The following is a 12,412-nucleotide window of genomic DNA, read 5'->3' as shown; positions in this document are numbered from 1 at the left end:
TGAAGAAGCCGTCTGAGATAGCGTTCTACATTTGCACTATAAATCGGAAGAAAAAATGTTGATGTTGCACTATAAAAACGGTCACTACTCTGACAATTTGACAATTTTTTTTGACAATTTGTAGCTATGCGGGTCATCAAAAGGCGGGGTTGACCTTTTGATGACCTGCATAGCCACGCACCCTACCCGCCAACAGATAGCTGCACAGCTAGACAATTTGATGCCCCAGTGAAGAATGTAAGATGTATAATAATAAGATTATCACGAAAATACCGCAAAGGATGCATTATGACATCGGCGTCGTGCATCACCCCCGGGCATCACCCTCCGCTTCGCGGCTTCGCGTCGAGCGATACGCTGTGCCAATGTCCTCGTGCATCCTTGCGGTATTCTCGTAATAACGTCATATTAGTAAAGTTACGCGCCCGAAGGGCGCGCCGAAAAATGAAACTGAGTGATGAAATTCATGGCTAGCACGATGCATTTGATGCATTTTAGGCAAGTATGGGCCCGTGTCGAAATTTAAAAACACACTGATCCCCCTTATTGGGCATTTCAAAATAGGTGACCCCATCACCAAAGTGAAAAACAGGGTGACCCCCATGAATCCACCGGCCTCCAAGGCCGAAGAAACTAACCAGTCCCTCATTCCCGCTCATTTTTAAAAGTATCTTGTGCCAATTATCGTAACCAAGCCCCGCCCCAGTATATTTGGTCACACTGAGATAAATGTTACACCTTAATTCCAATTCGATACAATTATTTCCGCCATAGTATGAAAAGATACTGGGCCACGCCCCAAATGAAATGGGAAAATCGGACATTTGGTATATTGGAATTGAAAAAACGGAAATACGAATTGTGGGAAATAGAGTTTGTCAGAGGGAAATTTGAATGGCCGTAAAGTGCCAACCTCACAGCAGTATACACCTGTTTCCTAAATTTCAATCTCAGCCCAAAGATTTTAAATTTAGAAATAGGCATAAAAATTAATAATCAAGATGATAAAACCATTTGAAAATTGAAAATTAGCTCCATTTCGATTTTCTTATTTGAAAATGCAAATTGGCCGAATTGTGCCACGGATTTTCAACACTCACCCTAGGGTCAATTTTCCAGCATGGGGCTGATGTTAACCTGCATATAACCTCAGACACTGCAAAGCATAGCACTGCATGTAAGCGGGTATCTTGAAATCTGTAAAGATAATCAAACACTGCATGAATCTCTATGCAAATTATCCGAAAAGTAAACTTTAGATCCAATGTAAAACAAAACAAACTGAAGCACACTAACAGACATTCAAATGAACATAATGACAGACATACAAAGCAACAAATCAAGCCGTACCATGTAGTTATTATTATTATTATTATTAATCTTTATTTAAACTCGATAACTCCATAGGTGAACACACCTCTTTTCGTGGAGGTCGAATAGACAAAAAAAAGTCATAAAACACTTTACAGCACAAACATGAAAACACAAAAACACACAAGAACAAATAGAAAAAAAAACTACGAAAGGGCATCAGACAAGTAAGTATTATACAAAAAGTTGTTACAAGATTTCTTAAAACTAGCCAGTGACTCAGAGTCCCTTATTGATTTGGGGAGATTGTTATATTCATCCACACCCGCAACTGGCAAGGTGTTCTGATAGAGAAGTGTACGTGCCTTGGGAACTTTAAGGAGATTCTGATTGGAAGAACGAAGTGATCTAGAAGGGATGTAATTATTGAACAAACTGGTTATGTAGTCGGGGGTTAGATTGTGAGTTGCTCTGTAAATTTGGGCCATACGGTTACAACGGAGTTTCAAGTTAATAGGCAGCCAATGAAGCTGAGTATACATTGAAAAGTGGAAAGAGGCGGAACAATGTCAAGAATAAGTCTCATTGCACGTCTCTGTAGACGCTCCAATGCATAGATATTGCTACTGGAAGTAAAGCTCCAAACATTAGAACAGTAATTGATGTGTGGTGAGATGAAACAATAAAAAAATAGCTTGCGTGAGTGGAGAGGAAGAAATTTTTTGATGCGTGCCAAAAGAAACAAATTGGAATTGATTTTGCTTTCAATGGTTGAAATGTGTTCACACCAGTCCAGATTATTAGAAATAGTGACCCCTAGCAACCTCTCTGATGAGACGCGGTCAATAGTTTTACCAGCCAAAGTGAGGTTGAAGTTTTCATTGTTAATGTGCCGTCTCTTCTGAGAAGATGTGATAATCATTGATTTTGTCTTACTGGGATTGATACAAAGTTTGTTAGTAAGACACCAATTTTCAACTATTTTTAGATCAGCATTCAGGTAAGTAGAAATGGTGTTTAAGGACTTGTGTGAAACATGAAGTGTTGTGTCGTCTGCAAAGGAAGTACAGGATGAATTTTCAAGGTGAAGGGGCAAATCGTTAACATAAATAATAAAGAGTAATGGCCCCAGTATGGAACCTTGCGGCACACCGACCCTGACATCAATAACATCTGAGTTAGTACGATTAAAATGCACAAATTGTTTACGTGTAAATAAGTATGATTTAAAAAAAGACAGGGTATGATCAGAACACCCGTAGGTTTTTAGTTTGGACAACAAGATTGTGTGGTCAACGAGATCAAACGCTTTGCTCAGGTCTAAAAATGCTGAGCCAACGATGTTCCCACAATCGATTTCTTTAGTCCATGAGTTGACCAGACCAACAAGAGTACTTTCACAAGAATGTTTGGCACGAAATCCAGATTGATTAGAAAAGAAGAGATTGTGTGTTTCCATGAAATTTACAAGGTGATTGTGAACATGGCGCTCGAAGAGTTTGGAAAGTACAGGAAGTACACTTATTGGCCTGTAGTTACCAGGTTCGTCTGTTGGACCTTTTTTGGATTGGACTAACACGAGCCAATTTCCATAAGATGGAAACTGACCTTTAACAATGCAGCAGTTAAATGCATACGTGAGAGAAGGTGCTATAGTGTGGCTGCCAACTTTAAGAATTTGGGTGGTAGTAAGTCTGAACCGGGAGATTTCTTACAATTTAGACAATTGAGATGGGAGAGAATGAAATTAATAGACATGGGTGGAATATCGAAAATTGAAGGAGGAATCTTTTTGTTACTGACGAAATCTGACAGTTTGTCAAGATTGACTGGGCTACTGTTACATTTGGAAGACAGCTTATTGATGATGTTAATAAAGTATTCATTGAATGTATTTGAAATTTGTTTATGATCGATAAAAGTATTTGTACCTGATCTAAGTTTGGTTGGCGTACTTGACAATTTTGGTGGAGCAAGTTCGCGAAATGATTTCCAGTACTTAGAAATATTTATGTCACGAGATGATAGGAGGTTGTTGTAGTACTGTGATTTGGATTTAAAGATGAGGTTTTTGACTCTATTTCTTAAATGTCTATAGTAACAATAACATCACAGAATTCTCTTGCATTGACAGAAGTAGCCCTTTCATACTCATTCGAGTGTATGCGGATTTATTAGCCATTTCAGTTTCGGTCTTTAAATAGTAATCACTTCTCTGTAACGTCGGTTTATTCTCGCATTAAATTTTTCCGAAACCAAAACACGTGAGAAATGTTCTAAGCGCTGTGACAATCAATCCTCTGATTCAAAAGTATGGGAAAAGTTATATAAAGCATGACCTAATCCTAACCCCCTCAACTTTGTACATGTTTATCATGTTGTATAAATGTCAGGACATTATATGAGATTGAGACCTATGCCGACACAAAGAATACACATTGCCAAGGTGTGATTTGAGACAAAGAAATTACAAGGGCGAGATAAGGATAGGAAAGCCATCTTTTAGTTATAATGAGATGGGTGTAGGCAGGATGATATTGGAAGACGTCTACTGTGTAACATCATATCAGAAATGGCCCAAGACATAGACGACTGACTATTGATGTTTGAAATTCAGACAAATTACGCGAGCAGCCATATTGCAGTGCAGTGCAGAGACAGGTTGAAGTTACCGATGATGGATAAGATCAGATATGTCGATATGAAGCGCATCCAAGTAAAACCGCTCCTTGGTATACCTATACTGACTATGGTGACATAATATCGTACCTTTTATCAGAAATATCAATTATGTATACATATGTATCGATAACATGCACTTGAATGGTTTGAGGTGCACTTAAAATGTTGTTTTGGCATTTTAAGAGGCTATGCAACAATACTTGCATATGGCCTTATGCAGCAGAGTATTTCACAACTGCAAAGTGTAATTTTCAAACAATGACTGACGGAATGAAGGAATACATTTCCCTTTTATCATTGTAGCCTTTGACAACCCTATGCTGGAACCACTCGAGTCTTTGGTCATATAATGCTATATTCTCCTATGATAAATCGGCTCAACTTCTACGTACGTAAGCAGTTGCGACAGCTTTATTCTTTTTGAATTTTTGAGCCTGGGATACATTGTGTCTCAGTATAATGCTAAAATTTCTATGCAGTGTTAGTGAGATAAAAACTGTTTCAAATGTGACATCTTGTAGATAATAACAATGGATACACTGTTGTAACTGGCAACCTTTGATATAGTTCCGATAGAACACACACACGTATAGATTCTACTTTACAGAACATAGCAGCCATAAATCTTTGAATATTTCAGGTGTTTCGATTACATATGAAAGAGAAACGTCCCATTTAACCGGCAAGAAATTACATTTCTAGCTCAAATGGCGATGACCGCTGACTGTTGTGTTCGTCGCAGATATATGATAGCATCTGGCAGAGACACTTAATGTGTAGGTGTGGACACACTCACCGTGAATCAATCACAGTCGATTGACCGAATAATCTTGGTTACATTATCACCTGAAGTAGTAAAAGATTGGAAACGAAAGTATGATGAAAAGAGATGTATCCTTTTCTCGCAATGGAACGCATGCAAAAGTAACATACATGTTGACACCAGCAAAGACAGGGCTGAATTCCTTTCTATCTTGCACATGAGGGTTTGATGTTTTTATACATGTCAAAACATGTAAAGTGTGGATAATGAATGTGGTACAGTGCTTCTCTCTAAATGAAAAACTGAGCATCTATACTTCTCATGGTAAATGATTTTAGCATTCATCACACGATGCACTATTAATTCACTAGTACTCTTCTACAAAATTTAGAAGGTAAGGTTTGAAATGGTCACTTTCATTCCTATAAATTTTTGACAAAATTACCATTATTCCTTATTGAAATTTAATTCTTTTTGTACTTCTCATTTCAAATCGTATGCAAGGTTTGAAGTCTTCGTCCACAGGGCAAATATTGATATGCACATGAATTTGGATGCTGACAATATGGCGCACCATTTAAGCTTATAAGCGGGTATCTCGAAAATATAACTTTATGATTACCCAGTCAAACCTTAAAAATGAAATTTTAAGTAAAGCAAGCAAGCGAACAAACAAACAGACTGACAAGCAGAGAAATAGTGAGCAAACAACTGCTTATGGTAACTGTCATGGACTGATGCAGTCCCTTCCATGCTTGGTGGACACGCCTGTATGTCACATATTCTGCACTTAGGGACAGGGTAAACTTGTCCGTGGTTACTGTCACAATATGTTTGGTAGATGACTTTAGGCATTTCAAACAAATCCGAATTGACCTTTTGCCTAATGCTTTCTTATGAGACATGTTCTTTGCCTCTCTTTGACTCTCTTTTTTCCGATTGAAAACCAGCCGTTTTCTCTCTATTGTCATTTCCCCAAAGCTTAAAACAGGAAGTTTCGAACTTTCGTTTGCTCGTTGACCTGTGAATTTAGAGCACCTTTTGGTATTTTTAGACCTGTCACGGCATTGCCCATACGCTTTTCACTCTACCATCCAGCGATAACCGCTTTTGGTGCTTTTTTGAAACTCTGCCAGCTTGCTTTGTGTAAGACAACGTATGAATGTTACGCTCTGCGACTTGTTGATTGCATCTTTACAATTATTGGCTTAACTTCTAATAGGTAAGGTATTATATTTGCAATTCATAGACTCTTAGTTTGAAGATAAACAGTAGTGTACATCCCTAAATGAGCGTGAAACGGGCGAAGAGAGAATTATATTTAGTGGAAAAATATGTCAATTGTTTTAATGAAATGCTGTTTAAATTTACAGTGATATTTATTTTGCCATAACAACATGTTTGTGTCACCCTTAAATCGATGACAATGTCTTCATAACAGTGGCTATTCTAACCCAACTTTCTTTCAAAACAGTTAAGTAGATGAAGCAGTTTTTTGCCTATTCATGATGATCGAAGAAATCCCACTGTCTTGGTTTAACTGTTTCAGGTGTCTGGTACCTCAAAGTTTCAAAGTCGTTTAGTTTTGTCTACTTCCCTTTCTTTCCACGAATAGGGGGTCGGATGCAAACGAAACATTCTCTCTCGATACCTGCAGGCATTTACTGAATACTGATTTTGAGCATGTAGACGTTTAGATGTTTTTCATTACGAGACATTACAGCATATTTCAATCATTTTGCGAAAGTCAGTCTATTATTCCATGAAAGAATTGACGTTTTGACGGTAAAAATTGACGGTAAAACACCATATCTAGACCGACTGAGACATGTTTAGGAGAATTTATTCTAAATAATACTAGTAGTTGAAATAGAAAGAGACATCGCAAATGAACAGAGTGACAAGATTATCATTTGTGTTTTACATGTTCACCTGACCATGTATTTTGTGTTGCTTTCAGCAAAGTCATCAACTAGACGATAAACTAACACCTTTTCATCTAACCTTCCTGAAAACTTATCAAAGGTAAGACTGAGTTCCCCGGGAACTTGACAAATTCCTTTTCATTTTTACAGTGCGTTTCACCCAGGTGCCGCAACTCAGAGTATGAGACGGACACAATCCACGTACAACACAAACGATTAGCTGGGTATCACGACACGTTTGAACGTCACTGACTCATTGATTAACTACAGTAAACCAGCATGGGGCAGCCGCTCTGTCCAGACTGAGAGATACACTTGATCTACAATGTGTGGCTTTTTAATTACTTTCTGTTGAGAATAACTTCACCTCTTGAACTCTTAGCTAAAATTGTAGAAGAAACAGTTAAATTGTAGATCAAGTCTGGCCAACTGTTTATCTCTCAGTTCAGACAGCGGCTGTCCCATCCTGTTTTACTGTAATTAATCGACGAGTCGGTGGCTTTGAAATGTGTCCGTGATACCCAAGCTAATTGTGTGTTTTGTAAGTGGATTGTGTACATCTCATACGCTGAGTTGCGGTACCTAGGTGAAACGCACTGTAGGTTGATTATCACTCATGTAGAGTTCATCGTTTGTATAATAGAAGTCAAACATTTGAGCAGTCCGTTGTAGAATGTAAATGCACAGTTCCCCCGAACCAAACATGCCCGAATTGTAGAAAAGGATACCTTTTTTATCTATAAGATTTTTATTCGAGTCACATAAAGGAAAAACAGTCGCATTACCCATTGCTGTCAGAAGTATCAAAAAAGTAACATTACAATATGATCAATGTATCAGCGAAAATAACAAGTCATTATCAGTTCTATGTACATCATCAGATGTGATTAACATTTGGTCAACTTGTATTTATAACTACTATAGAATTTGACGGTGGAAATAAGTTTTTTGTCACGTGACCCAGATCCAAATATGCATTGTACTGAATCTGTATAAATTTTTAAAACACACTCAATATAACCCATATTTAGATCTTCGACCACTGACCAAACCTGATTTTTCACCGTCAACATTCTTATAGTAATTATAAAAACTGGCGTCAAAATATCATAAAGGACGCTCAAAACCCTGATGTTGCTCCGTTTGTTTTGCCCCGTACGACATTTATACATCTCTGTCTTTAGGTTTAAAGCCTTAAACATTTAGCCATTTGTGTCGTTATACTCTCACTGTGGTTCCCGAACTTAGTTGCAGGACTTATGTACAGAGACCACGGCATCAGTAATTTTGGTAAGGGACTGGACGTCAATTACCAGGGGGAGGGCGGGGTGATTGGGGTGGGTCGCAGATTTTCATGCCCATGTTTAGGGGAGGGTCATGTTTTTTCAAACTATATTTCGGCAAAGGTCACAAATATTTCAGTAGGGAATATTTCCAAATTTAAAAGGCCACATATGGTTGGGTACTGGAAATGTCATATCATGACTACTCAAGTGTGGCACTGAGGTCAATTCTCTGCAAGAATACATCATGATTATTGCAGTAACACTACAGTAAACGACTTCCACTGATGTTTATTTACACTTCTTCTGCCGTGATTGCAGCTATGTAGTGCTTTAATTTTTCTAGGCTCTGGCATACAAGTGTATCATATATCGTTGGTATATATTGTGTCACAGAGTAATAAATTTCCAAAACAAACTGATATCTACAGGTGAGCCTTAATTATTGAATGTGACTTGAACTTCTCAGTGTAATTTTAATGGTAAAGTAAATTTGAAAGATATCACTCCTCGGAATTTTCTAGCAAAGTTTAAGACAGAGTTTGTTTTTGAGTATGTCTTTTACCAAAAAATAAAAACTGAAAATGCTTCAAAACGACAAGTCAAATTTCTTGTACACATATGCACTTGTAACCATCCCATTATAATAAATTGTAAAAATGTCAATTATCCAAGATCTATCAATGCAATTCAATTATCCAAGATCTATAAATGCACGAAATTGGGTTTTATATTGAAAACAAATTGGTTATGGTTTTCTCGTAGAGTGCCACGTATAAAGGATCAACTATGTATGATTTTCGATGAAATTCCAAAATTAATTTCTTGTACATATAGGCACGTGTAATGATCCTATTCTATCCAAGTACATATATGTCAATTATACAACATCTATAAATGCATAGATATTGCTACTTTTATAATGGAAAAAATGTTACTCACAGTTTCCCATTGACCCCAATGTATGGCAGAGCAACATTTTCGGTGATATCCCAAAACCAAATTTCTTGTACACATATACACTTGTAACCATCCTATTCTAATCGAGTACATTTCTATAATTTATTAAATGTCTATAGATGAGCAAATGTTACTTGTGTTATATTGGAAAAAATTGTTCTGAGTTTTCTTATAGACTACCACGTATTATATAGTGAACCAACATTTTTGATGAAATCCAAAAATCAAATTTCTTGAACCCACATCCCCACTTCAAGCAAATACACTAACATGAATTACCAAAAATACATAGAAGTGCAGATGTAGCTTGTTTTGTTGGGGAAAATTGTTTATAGCTTGCCCAATCGACTTCTATGTTTTATGATTTGATACTTTTGGACAAAACATCATGCTGGCCACGTTTTGGCTTCAATATGTGCGCAAAAATGGTGACACTTCTCAAAAGGCATATGTAAAATTTCATGACCCTTCAAAACTGCTTCCATGAAAAATTGCGACCAACTCCCTAAAACACCGCCCCCTGTAATTTCTATCCAGTCCCTTACACATCTCATTCAGACTTTTCATTCATCATAAACTTAAAAACGTAAAAAGTGACCCTCCCCAATGCCTCCCTAATTGACTGATAATAGCATCTTCCTGAACAGTTGCAGTAAACAACAAAATCAGACTGACAGCTACTTTACTACTTTACATTTCAGTTTAAAGTTTTCTAATCCGATAGTCTGAATTTCAAAGAATTAACTAACATTCTACATGCATAAACGTTTAATTGTGTTATTATGACTAAAGTTTATTTACAGTACACTGTATGAATCACTTAACAAAATTACCACGTGATTGTCTTTTCTAAATGAACAGAGGACCAGTGCATTTTTATTGTGGGGTCAACATTTTTTGAGCTCAACCGTTTGGTAGGGTCATATTATTTTAGCAGATGATGAGTGGAGGGTCATTCATTTCTGGCCAGCATCTTCCCAAATCCTCCTGGTCCTAATTCCTGGTAATTTACCTCCAATCCATAAACAAGCGCGTGCACATGTCATCTCCTTCGTTCTACATGCGACCTTGTTCGGTGCTATCTTATGTACCACTCACCAGCCACTGTACGCCAACCGATCGCGTTTGAAGCTAGCATAACTGTTAGCGAATATGATACGCAACGTTCATGAAAACTTACTTATAGTTTTCATGTTAAGAGTCTGTTTGGAACATCGTCCATGAAATATTTTAATTTGGTAAAAGAATCATAACGAAATTATAAGAATCAGCAGACATCGAATCTCAAAATGTCGAAAACCTGAGTAGAAATGGAACAGTAGGTGTGCCATGTCAAAATTACTGAACTATCACTAATAATTATTCCTAGTTGTCTCGTTTTACATTGTACCCTCTTTTATTGTAAATACATTTTCGCTTTTTCCAGTGGTCATCGACGTTAACTAAATTGGCATGTGTCACGAAAGTTGAATACGCAGTGCCTTGTTAAACTTTCCTCAATGAAACTTTCAGCCATTATATTACCAAATCAAAACAAGCAATCAGGAGTCACAGTGTAAAGTTTGGATGCAGAGAAACAAATAACCTAACATTTACCGCCATTGAAATTGTTAAGGAAGATTTTCAAATGACGAAAGACCATAAACTGCGAACATTTTTCTTTAGCCAAGAGCTTAAAATATGCCCCACAAGCGATAGATTAGAAAAGAATTGAGGCATATTCTTCCTTGATGAGCATGTGGTATATGGGCACTTCAAAGTCTAGCATTTTGAACTTTAAAGACAAATCCTAAGCTTGTCAAGCTACTGGGTGCTATAGTGCGTCAACACGAACGGATTCAACGAGGTTGGTTTAATCGCTCTACATGGGCTATTTCATATCGATGTATGTTTCTTAGAGGGTATGTTTCCATGTCAGTGTTTATGTCACTATTTCATTGATTTGCTGTCCTTTCTTCTCACAGGAATTTGGTAACTTCGATTTGGAAATGCCCAATAAACACACATCGCGAATGGCACCAATGGAGTCATTGACATCACACTAAAGGACGGAACTACTCACACTGCAGCTATTGATCCAGGCAAAGTGACTGGTATCAGTACTTCCAACAACAGATTTACGCTCGAAGTTGTCAAAGGAGGCATGAAATGTACCCATAACGACGGTCCAGACCGCAGTGGTGTTGGTAGAGGAGCATGGAGGAAAACTGCACATATACAGAGTTTAAATACGGATCTCTATGGTAAAAGGAGTAGCTTCATTCTGAGAAAATCTCCTCTATGATACACAACATGTGTAGTATACATCAAAAAAGCACAATATGTTTAGTATACATCAAAAAAGAAAAGAAAAAATGTCAAATGTAACAGAATATTCACGCAATGATCTTAAAGGTCATTTGCGCCCCGAAATTGAAAGACAAATTTTTGTTAATCATTTTCTCACGGACATTTTAAACAATCCCTTTCGAAATAAAGAATACAAATCATAGGTCGCCGTGTAAACATCTGACTTTGGAAACAACATTTACAGATGATCGAAATACAAAATGGCTGTCGCACCTGTGTTAACTGTATGGGGAAAATACAATGTCGATTTTCACAAAAATAAGCCAGACTGGTGAAAACTATACTTACTGCATGAGCTTCAAATGAACCCAAAAAGTGGTCGACCAAAAGGGTATTGTGAAATTTAAGAGTCCGAATATCTTTGCTCGAGACGCATTACCTTAATACGTATTTTGAGTTCTGTTTATGCTACTATAATGCATTTTGTTCATGAAGTTTGTTTAAATTGTCATTTTTTATATGTCACTTTGCTTTCTAGGGAATATGTAGTTCAAGGGGACTACTAATAGACAGTGCTCTTCAGCTAATTTCATTGATTTTTATGTAAAAATACTGAAAACCTCATGGAATCTCATGGGGGAAATCGCATTTTCTTTTCAAAAGACTCAGTAAGGGGAAATTAAAAAAAAATCGTTTAATGATAGTTTTCGAACTAAATGACAAGATTATTTCTTTTCTTAAAACATATCCTACGAAAATGTCTCATTATACATCTGAAACGCACTTATACAGGAACGGTGCAGAAATCTATATTCAGGAAGTGACAATGCTTTGGATAACTTTCTGTATCTGTATTGTCGTAATACAATTAGAATTGTAGAAATAAAATAGATGTTGTTTTTCTAAGTCTTGTATCCAAACAGTACAGGAAACATGAGAATGCTAATTTTTGTCATAATGTGTCTTGTATGAAGAATGTTACCGACAAAATGGGCAGAAATACAATTACGTTTCGGAAGTCATCCACCGTAAAAGGTCTCGTTCTTCTTGATCGATTGGCTGTGGTCGGGGCTAGGTGTTACGACAATTTTATAAATTTTTTATAGTAGTAAAAGTTTCGGGTTAAGTTTGCAAAGAAATATAGCATAGTCAAAGCTCATAGCGCAATAAAGGCAAAAAATCTGAACCCGCATCCTATT

At 37.0% G+C, this 12,412-nt stretch overlaps 1 long non-coding RNA gene across 1 annotated transcript in view; it reads left to right on the top strand.

Annotated features, from left to right (window-relative positions):
• LOC139130380 (uncharacterized) overlaps window positions 1–12,156 on the top strand; it is a 37,219-nt gene extending 25,063 nt beyond the window's left edge. The window contains exons 2-3 of the long non-coding RNA XR_011551837.1: window positions 6,717–6,781; window positions 10,889–12,156. This is a non-coding gene — a long non-coding RNA (uncharacterized lncRNA). The remainder of the gene's footprint in view (window positions 1–6,716; window positions 6,782–10,888) is intronic.
• The last annotated feature ends 256 nt before the right edge of the window (window positions 12,157–12,412 follow it).

The sequence above is a fragment of the Ptychodera flava genome, chromosome 4 (assembly GCF_041260155.1).
Source record: "Ptychodera flava strain L36383 chromosome 4, AS_Pfla_20210202, whole genome shotgun sequence".
In the NCBI taxonomy this organism is placed as follows: Eukaryota; Metazoa; Hemichordata; class Enteropneusta; family Ptychoderidae; genus Ptychodera; species Ptychodera flava.
The sequence above is the reverse complement of the archived record's forward strand: the minus strand, read 5'-3'. Positions and strand labels throughout refer to the sequence as shown.